Source organism: Octodon degus, unplaced genomic scaffold, assembly GCF_000260255.1.
Source record: "Octodon degus isolate 3935 unplaced genomic scaffold, OctDeg1.0 scaffold00054, whole genome shotgun sequence".
Classification (NCBI taxonomy): domain Eukaryota; kingdom Metazoa; phylum Chordata; class Mammalia; order Rodentia; family Octodontidae; genus Octodon; species Octodon degus.
Genome location: NW_004524630.1, coordinates 13,059,789 through 13,070,023, shown reverse-complemented (window position 1 = coordinate 13,070,023; position 10,235 = coordinate 13,059,789). Strand labels below are relative to the sequence as shown.

The 10,235-nt window shown below is 51.7% G+C and overlaps 1 protein-coding gene and 1 non-coding gene across 2 annotated transcripts in view; both read left to right on the top strand.

Annotated features, from left to right (window-relative positions):
- The window catches only part of Iqsec3 (IQ motif and Sec7 domain 3), a 104,292-nt gene that overhangs the window by 41,435 nt on the left and 52,622 nt on the right, over positions 1-10,235 (top strand). The gene's annotated exons all lie outside the window — the stretch shown is intronic.
- On the top strand, positions 3,507-3,613 carry LOC111817317. Its single transcript, XR_002821554.1, has one exon. It is a non-coding gene; the product is annotated as a U6 spliceosomal RNA (small nuclear RNA).

The window sequence follows — 10,235 nt, the reverse complement described above, 5'->3', positions numbered from 1 at the left end:
AAGCCTCTCATAATTCAATTCCAGGTTCAAGTCCTGGCTGGGCCACTTAGGAACCCTGTAACCTTGGTTAAATTACTTAAGCTTTCTAATCCTCCATTTATGAATCTGCAAAGGAAGGATGACAATAGCACTTACCTGTGAGAGTCTTTAAGAGGATTAATATGCTTACTTGGGACTATAATTTATGCATCTTGCTGCTGGGTGGCACTGATTTGAACATGTGGCAGGACCCAATGTGACAGTCACACACATGCCAGCAATGGCGCAAGCCTGTGGGAACATTTTAAATGAGGTGATGCCTAGAAATCTGTCTAGCTTGTCATAAGGATTTAGTGAGTGCTATCTCTTTAAAAGTTAGACTTCCTGGGGCTGCGGGCATAGCTGAGTGGTGGAGGACTTGCCTGGCCTGTGCAAGGCCCTGGGATCACCCCCGCACTGAAAAAATAGAAGTTGGATTTTCAAGCGCAGAGAAGAAAAAAAATCAGAAATCAGGTGAGGTCCAGGTTCTAGAAACTCAGAGGTGACTGGCTGATCCTCAGAACCAATGTGCTGTCCTGCCACCCTACACAAGCCCACCTCATCACAAACACTGGGCCAACTGTTGTGCAGATGGGCCTGGTGGGAGAAGGACTCGCTGTCTCATGTGCTGTGTGTGACCACTGTGTCAATCAGTTTTCTGTACCGTGACAAAGTACCTAAGACAATCAGTTTAAAAGGAGGAAAGGTTTGTTTTGATTCACGATTTCAGAGCCTTCATCCTTTCAGCAGGCTCCTTTGTCTGGGGGCCTGTGAGGAGGCACCACATCACGAAGCAGCATGTCGAGCAAAGCCACTCACCTCAGGGGGGCAGGGAAGCGGAGCTGGGCTGGAACGATCCCTTTCCAGGGTACGCTCCAGCGGCCTAGCTTCCTCCACTAGGATACCCCATGAGGAAGGTCCCATCACTTCTCCATAGAGCCACACCCTCATGACCTAGCCTGGCAGGGCAGGGGGTATTTGGGATCTAAACCATAGCAAGTGCTGAACTGTGCCCCTCAGAGAGAGTGTCAAGGCCTCCCTGGGGACAGCAGGTGACAGTGTGCAGGGAGCTGTCTGGTCAGCCCTGACCCATGACATATGGAGTGCTGGCTGGAAAGAGCCCAATATCCAAGACAGCGAGAGAGAGAGAGAGAGAGAGAGAGAGAGAGAGAGAGAGAGAGATTCAGAACCAAGGGACCAATTTGGGACAGGGATCAAAGAGGCTAAAGGCTCCGAAGAATGCCAATCAAGCGGGGCCAGTAGGCACAGGGAGATTTTCCAGGCATCAGGGCAGGGGAGAAATGATTTCCCCAGCACGGCCTGTCACTGGGAGGCTGGGAGATTAAGAGCACAAGCGTCTTATCAGGAAAATCATCCTGCCAGCTGCCAGTCTGCCTGCCTGCTCGCCTGAGACAAGACGCTTTACTGGCAGGGAACGGTTTACAGCCCGCCACTGCCCCCGCCCCGCCCCAGGGCTGCTTCCCAAGCTAGTGTCTCTGAGGTTTCTGCCCAGTGTGTCTGTAGAAACGGTGAACGGATGTCATTGTCCCATTGGGTGCAGTAGCCTAGTTTTGCCCTTTCCTCCTCGCAGCGATGATCCATGGCACCCACAGTTTTGTGACAGACACTGTGGCTAATCAGATGCTGTCACCCAAAAGTGTTTCTACTACAGCAAGTAAAGACTGAAAGTAGACATCAGGAAAGACTTCCAGTAGGAAAGCTGAAGGTAATTACAGGGAATAAGTCGAGGAGCATGTTCTATAGTAGCCAGACAGTGTGCAGAGTGAAGTCCAGCCCCACCGCTGGTTCTGCGGGTTACAAGACTTGTGTTGGCAGTGAACATACACTTGGCCTCCACATTTGCCTCTAAGCCACCAGAGAATTCTCCCTGGCATATGGTGACACTGGGCCTGTAAGAAGCTGTCCTGCCCTGGAAATAGCTTAGGACAGAACAGGCATCTGCTCTACCAGGGTGAGGAAGGGCTAGAACAGGAGGATGGGAAGGAGGCGCTTCATGTCCAAGAGAACACAAATCACCCAGATGGGTCTTATGCTGGCCTCTGGCTGGGCTGGGGGCACAAGCTTTGTGTAGGTCACCACAAGACTGTAGGCTCTGCAGGGGCTGTGACCAGGGCCCAGGGACCTGTGCCCCAGGGAGCAGTCAGCTCATGAGGACTGCTTTCCTTCCTCCTGGAGGAGGAAGGAAATCCACATTTACTTGGCACCAAACAGGTACCAGAGGGTTCAGAGGTATTGTTTCATTAACTCTCAGCAAAATCCTATCACTGGTATCCCCAGTATATTGGAGGAGGGGCTAAAGAGATAGCTCAGTGGAAAAAGTGCTTGCCTAGCAAGCATAAGGTCCTGAGTTCCATTCCTAGTACTACAAAAAAAAAAAAAAAAAAAAAAAAGCACCCACTATATTGGAGGAAATGGGCTCAGAGGGGCTAAGAAGCCTACCCAGTGCCATGTAGCTAGCGCGTGGAGGATTTTAACCAAGGTGGACTTCCTGGTCCTCAAGCTCATACTCTATGTCTGGTGCTGCCCGGCCCTTCTTACCTTTCTTGGCATCATTTGTAACTCAGAGCTTCAGAAATTACACTGAATGGAAAAGTCCAGTTCTCCTCCATTCAAAGACCTCTTGCACAAGGCACTAAGAGTATAAGACTGATAAAGGGGCGAGGGATATATCTCAGTGGCACAGCACCTGCCTGGCAAGTGTGAGGCCTTGAGTTCTATTCCTGATATCAAAACAAAACAAAACTGATAAAGATAGGTAAAAACAACAACAACAACAGCAACAACAAACCCTTAATTTATTACTTACGTATTTGGTACAGGCTCAGGCTCCTAGTGTTCTTCCTGTCTCAGCCTCACCAGTGCTGGGATTATAGGGTGTGCCACCATGTCTGGTTTCGGAGGCCGGCACAGCACAACCGGCATGGCATGCGGTACTGGGGATTGAACCCAGGTTCTTGCGCTTTCCAGGCAGGCACTTTGACCACCAAGCTATCTCCCCAGCATGCAAAGACAGTTTTTCACTCTGAAGTTACAACCTTCCTATAGGTCATATTCTTTTATGATAGTATAGGGAAAGCAAGGAGTGCCTTTGGTTTAAATTTTATTTGACAGACTAAAAGTTTGGGAATCCTAGAAAAGAAAAAGACAGTTGTTCCCCACGCTGGGCTGACTCTCGTGTCAGGCGACATCGAGGTACATGGTCCCGGACCACATAGCAGGCATGTGGTAGAGCACCCACACCCGGAAAGAGGACCCCGATTAGGAACTGGCTGACACCGCTGCTCCAGCAGCACTCACACCCCAGACCTGGATTGGGTACTCTTCTCCCCTTGGCTCCTGGCAGCTCCAGGAACCAGGCTAGTATGGCTTCCAGCAGGCCTAGGTAGTCATCACACTGCCGGGCATCAGAGAGCCGGAGGGGACCCTCTCCCAGGTCAACTTTACTTTCTTTCTTACACGTGTTCCTTGTGCTCACTTCAGCAGCACATATGCCAACCTGGGAACAATACAGAGAAGGTTAGCACGACCCCTGTGTAAGGATGACAAGCAAATCTGTGAAGTGTTCCATATTTAAAGGTAAATAAATAAATCAAAGTCTTCCTTGTTGCCATGCTGGGGCCCAGCCTGAGGCCCAGGTGTCTGTGGCCAGGCATCTCCACTCAGCAAACTGGCTAGCAGGGACCTAGCAGCGAGCCACCCGGGAGCCACTTCCTTGACCCCTCTGGAGCCCGCAGGGCCCCATGTTCCTGGGTGTCACCCACAAAGTGCTTACCCGGAAGTGCTCATGAGAGGCAGCCACCACTGCTGATGTAAAGACAAGGGTGTTGGCGCAGAAGGAAGAGCTAGGGGGTAACCAGGCGCAGGAGGGCGGGAATCTCTGATGGAGGAAGGTGAAATGGGGTGGACACTCTTCTGACGTGCTGTTTCTTGTACTGGCTGCACATAGATATTTTTAACTTTTCTTTTTGTAATACTTGTGGTAGAACCCAGGGGCATTATACCACTAAACTACAAACCTGGCCCTTTATTATTATTTATTTTAAAACACAGTCTTCCTGTGTTGCCCAGGCTAACCTCAAATTTGTGACCCTCCTGCCTCAGCCTCCTGAATAGCTTGGATTACAGGCATGCACCATTGTGCCTGGTTAATATCTTTCCTTATATATCAGTTACTTTTTTTTTTCTTTTGGTACCAAGGATCAAACTCAAGACCTTGTGTTTGCCAGGTAGGTGCTTGCACCACTTACCTATTGCTCTGACCCTCTTTCATTATATATCACATTATGTTGCATATAAAAATATAAAAGAAAAATGAAATAAAAGCCTGAGTTTACTAAGTTGTAAATCTGCAATTTTTTTCTCTTTGGTATTGGGGATAGAACCCAGGACCTCACCTAGTAAGTGCTCTACTATGGAGCTGCACCCCAGCCCCCCACCCCCAGGTGTCTTTAGGCTGTATGTGCAGGAAAGGTTCCAAGGCCCCTTTAAGGCCTGGAGAGATAACAGTGGCAGGCTGGAGGCTGCTTTTCCTGGAGGCAATAATGCCAGCGGCCTGCCTGAAAGGAAAGCCCATGCCAGGAGCGTCAGGTGCCCCGGAAACGCTCAGGCCAGTGTTGTGTACTGGGGCTGGAGAGTGGAAAGGTATTTGTAGGCTTGGTTTTGCTACCAGACCCATACCTACTTATGAGAACACAAAGTGCTCAGCACTATTAGGATTCTAGCGCACGGAGATGATGACAGTCAGGAGGCCCAGCCTGAGGGGGCGCTGGGGTCTCGAGGGGCCTCCCAAGCATACAGGTGCCAGCATTCATCAGGAGACAGCTGGGGCCGCAGGGATGGCCAGGAGCCATGCTGAGGCCCACCCAGAGTTGGCCGTCTCAGTGTTCCAGGCTGGTCAGGGAGGGGAGCAGCCATGAGCCCTTGGGCAGGAAGCCCCCAGAGACAAGCCAACCTGCCAGCACCTTTTGGAGCAGCTGCAAGACCAGAGCTTGGAGTTGCTAAGGCACCAACACAGAGCAAAAATAATTTAGTCTTCAGAGCCCTGGGAAGCTGGCCGGGAGCAGCCTGTCACAGTCCGGAAGTCGGAATGGCCTCTGGGTACAGAGGAGCCCAGAAAGCCACATCTGTCTCCTCCAGGCCTTTCTATTCTGAGCCCTGGCCGCCTGCTAGGATGGTGGTGATCAGGGAGCCCTGGGCACAAGGAAGGGCAGACGTGGCTTACAGCCAGGGGAGCAGCGGCCGCTGTGGTGTGAGTGGTTCAGCGAAGCGCTGCAGGCAAGGAGGCCCGGCCTCTGCTTCCTTCCACGTGTGAAAGCACCTGGCCCAACTGTAGGACCATGAAGCAACAACCTCGAGAGTGCAAGTGAGGGGCCCGAGGTGCGGCAGCGCTCTGCACGCACATGTGGGGCTCTTTTCACCTGCAGCAGGATTCCCCAACCTGTTCTTTGAAACAGCACAGAATGAATTTGTTCACTCTTTCCTTCTTTCTTTGTTCAAGAACTTGTGCATGCTAGGAAAATGCTCTACCACTGAGCTACATCCTCAGCCCTTTAAAAATTTTATTTTGAGTTGGGTCAGCCAGATAGCTCAGTGGATTAAAGTGCCTGCTTAGGCAGACAGAGAGGCCAGGGTTCAATCCCCGGCGTGCTGTGCCAGCCCTGCCCCAAGGGTGCACTGAGACAGGGATTGAGACTGGGTGTGGTGGCCTGAGCCTGTAATCCCAGCCCTTGGGAGGCTGAAAACAGGAGGATCACTATGAGTCCAATCTGTGTAGTGAGATCCTGTAGACCCTGTGCTAAATACATTAAAAAAGAAAAAAAGAAAATGATTTTGAGACAGTCCACTGAATTGCCCAGGCTAGACTTGAAGTTGCAGCCCTCCCATCTCATCCTCTTAAGTAACTGGAATTACAGGTGTGTACTGCCATCCCTGGTGTGAATTTGTTTCTAGTCCTGTTGGCTCTCTATTTACCTCATCCCCTCCCTAATACTATCTGGGAGGCAAACCTATTTGGCTTCCTAAGCTCTGCAGCTCCATTCTGACATCTAATATCACCTTACCGATTCTGAGAAAGGAGAAAATGAAGTGTTTTAGTAAAGGTTGAAAAATCTTAAGGGAATGTGAAGCATGGTTTTAGCTTTTGTCTTGAAAATACTTTATTCCTTTGCTGTACAAAGGCTTTGAGGAGGGCCGAGGGAGTCTGGGACAATTGAGTACCATCTGTCCCACCCTCCACAGGGTCCTTCTGTCTGAGAACACCTTCAGCCTTCAAAGCCCCTTGCAGAGCCTTCAGTGATAGCTTGGGGGCAGAGGGCGGAGCCCACCCCCCACCCCCCTCCACATGCCACCCACCACCAGTAGCATAGGCTGAGCCTCCCAATACCTCTTCAGGCTCTTCTCCCAAATCTGTGCCAATGACTGCCCCGACCAGGCCACTGGTGGAAGAGCAGCGGGCTCAGACCTGAGCCTTAAACCCTCCCCGTTCCCCTTCTGGCTCAGTGGGCCCTGTTCCCTCCAGCTCATGGCGCTGGGAAACACAGCCTGCCAGGGTCTTCCAGGAGCCAAGAGGGGGACACACTGCCCGAGTCAGCTCCCTGGCATGGACTGCCGAAACACAGATGCTCACGGGCACTGCCCGGTCTACTCCCTCTGGGCCACTGTGCTGCAGAAAGGCTGTGAAGTCATTCCCTCTCCTGGAGAGAAGTCATTCCCTCTCCTGCACATCATTTTGCAGATGAAAAAACCGAGTGCAAAAAATTAAGTATATTACTCAAGATCACCAAACTAGGAAGCTGCAGACCGAGGGCTTCACCGCCCCCGCCCCCCAGCTCTCTTGCGTCTCAGTGAGGTTGCCATGAGCACCAAGGAGGGTGCTGACCTGATTCGGAAGGGCTCAGTGGTGTGTCGCGCAAACATTTTTCTCTGAGGCCACAGCTACCCACAGCCTGTGGCACGGTTCTCAGAGTAGACAAAATCCTCCACTGCTCTATAGCAGTGTCCTTAACAAGGGCTCGATGGTCTGCACAGCTCCTGACATCAAAGTCAAGATCTGGCGTGTGTGCTTTCCTTGGAGAGCACCTGAAGCCTTCAGCAAATGTATCTGGAGCCCCGGTGAGTTCTACAGACCTGGGAGCAGGGACGCCAGCATAACCCCACCTATCAAAATAAAGCAAGGCTTAGGGTGTAGCTCAGTGCCGTAGCATTTGCCTACAATGCACATGGCCCCAAGTTCCATGTCCAACACTGGGGGAAAAAAAAGGGAGAGGAGAGGGGAGGAGAGCCCTGGATGTCTACTGTGGACTGGGTTCTCCAGAAAGCAGACTCTGAATTCGGTGTGTCTAATTTTTACCAGGGATCCATTTGGGATCAATTTCCACTGAAGGGAGGGGAGAGACCCAGCATGAGGCAGAGTCCAAGTGCAGGAGCCCAGCTCCAGCCCTGACCAATCCCTGTGAGGTCCTGATAGAGAACACTGGGCTCAGATGGTCAAGTCTCCACATTCTACCTAAATCAGCCATTGGAAGTAGGTGGGTCTCAGAGGCACGTGACTGGAGCTGCCTGTAGCAGAAACTGTGGATCCCTGCTGGAGCTGATGGGGTCATAGCCAAAGGCAGTCCCTAGTGTGCTCCTGGCAGTCCTTCCTTGGAGGAAGGCCCGGGTGGTGCTTCACCAAGTCTGCCCTCGGGAAAATAGTAGAGATTAACCATCTACCCACCCACCCACCTATCTATTGATCCATCTTCTTAGCTACTTCTCCATCTAACCCTCAAGCCAGCCGGCTGTCCAGCGACTCAGTCAGCAAGCCATTCATCCAGGCAGACATTTGTTCAACGTTTGTCAAACATGTCCTATAAATCAACCCACTGTGTTGGCACCTCTGATAAGAACAGAGTACATGGCACAGACTAGGGAGGAGATGTACATCATGACTAATTAAGAGTATAAAGTGGTCATTGGCAAAAGAGAAGTGAGTGCCAAGAACTATTAGAGTACCTAAGAGGGTGGGACTGGCTATTGCTGCAGCCAGCATGTGGGGTGTGTGTGTGTGTGTGTGTGTGTGTGTGTGTGTGTGTGTTTCTGAGGACTGATCCCAGGGCCTACACACTGAGCTCCAACTTTAGCGCTCTTTAAAAAAAAAAAAATGCAACAGGATCTCACTAAGTCACTGACTTGCTCAGGCTAGACCTGAACTTGTGATCCTCCTGCCTCAGTCTCCCAGAGTGCTGGGATTACAAGCTTCAGCACAGCACCTGGCAGCAAGAGAGTCTTGAAAGAATTGAGCAGACAGAGAAAGTCATAGGTGCAAGAGGGCATGGAGAGGGGAAGGCATTTCAGGTGGAAGAAACCATGGGACAGGTATTGTGGTCTGAGAGAGGTTGGCAGACATGGGGACAGTGCGGACAGAGGGGGTGGCTTGCTCAGCAGAGACGAGGCTGGAAAGGAAAATGGGGTAAGATTTTGAGCGGAGAGACACATGGGCTTTGAGCCAAGGATTGACTCTGGTGGGGGAGATGGCAGAAGAATGCAATGGTTCACTAAACCCCAGGGAAGTCACTTGAGCTAAGGCGAGGCATGCCCTGCAGCTCCTAGCAGCCCTCTAATCCCAAGCCAGTTTCCTACGTAAGAAACCCTCCTCAGCTGTTCTGTTCTGCTCCGGCACATAGGTCACTCAGCTCTAAGTTTGTGATGCTCCTGTGAGCAACAGCTTGTTCTTAATTTCTCAAAGATTTTCAGGTCCCGTACTTGAACCCTGTGTTCTTGTACATGAGCTGACTTCCGCAGGCGCCCCAGGGCCCTGTGCATGTGTTGGTCTGATGGCACGTTCTCAGAACCACCTCATTTTGCTGTCACCCAGGTTTTACTGTTTTTCCTCCTCAAATGGGTGCCCGAACCCAGGGGGTAACCTCATGATAGCCAATGCTGCTTACATGTCATCAGTGACCCTACTTCTCTAGGCTGTGGACTGTCAGCCTAAAAATTTGTTATGGAATGTGGATGTGGAACCCTAGAGAGCAAAGCTTACCAGGGTCCCTACTAGGGGAACTCAAGTGGGGGCTTAAGGCATGGAATGGATGAATGAATCCCAACATAAAGTGCTTGTCCGAGTCCGGGTTGCCTGTAATCAGACCCACTAGGGAGGCAGCTGCATGGGCACTCAGCACAACCACTTCCAGAAGCTGAAGAGATGCAGCCTCCCCTTCGGGAGGATGACATTCTGGGTGCAATCGATGGGCTGTGAACTGAAGAAAGGGGGGTCTCAAAGTTGAAAGAGAAGGTCCTCCCTACGATGAAGACCTCAACCTTTTCCTCAGGTCATCCGTGCAGAGGAAAACGGGCAGAGAGCATCCTGCGGGTGCCCAGCCACTGAGGAGAGGCTCCGCACTCTCAGCCCTCCCTGGTGCCCTGACAAAGGCCCAAAGCACAGGTCCATGCAGCAGGCCCTGGACCAAGGCCCAGCTCAGACGTGCCCGCTTTGGAAGGTACAGCCAAGGGCCCGGTCATAGGCAGGGAGCACACACATCCCCCACAGGCAACAGCGGCCTGAGTCAGAACCACTCAAGACCATGACCTGGTCAAAGCACTGCTGCGCCAGAGGATGAAATGGTGGGGAGGGGAGTCTCAGGGCAGTCAGTCCAGCTGCAGTCTAAGAGAAACCACGAGCTACCTACTGAGGGGAAAACTGGCTCAACTAGGAGAGCCCCTCCACTTGAGCATTCACAGTCTTCTGGGAATGTCTTTGGGAGCCCCTGCTGTGGGGCTCTAGCTCAGCAAACAAACCACCACGGGCACTGCTCCTGTTCACTAAGGACAGCTGTGTGCCAGGTGCCAAACTAGGTGCTAAAAATGCTTTATTATTCCTTATCTGTCTTATGGCAAGCTTGCCAAGTATGTCTTAGGATGTCCATTTTGCAGGTGAGGAAACAGCTCTGCACAGAGGACAGGTAACCTGCTCAAGGTCACATAGAAAGCAGCAGGCCAGGCTTCCAACCTGGGCTCCTGACACCAAAGTGCAGGTTCTTTGCCCTCCACTACATAAACTTGGCCCTACTGGACAGAATCCTGCAGGGCTTCCATGGTCACTTTCTTCCACATCACCAAGGAATCTCCCAACACCTTCTCATCCTATCCCTGGGGGACTCAGTCTTTCAGGAGCCTGTGTACATAGGCAGACAGGGGGAAGGAGGTCCCTGAGCTGT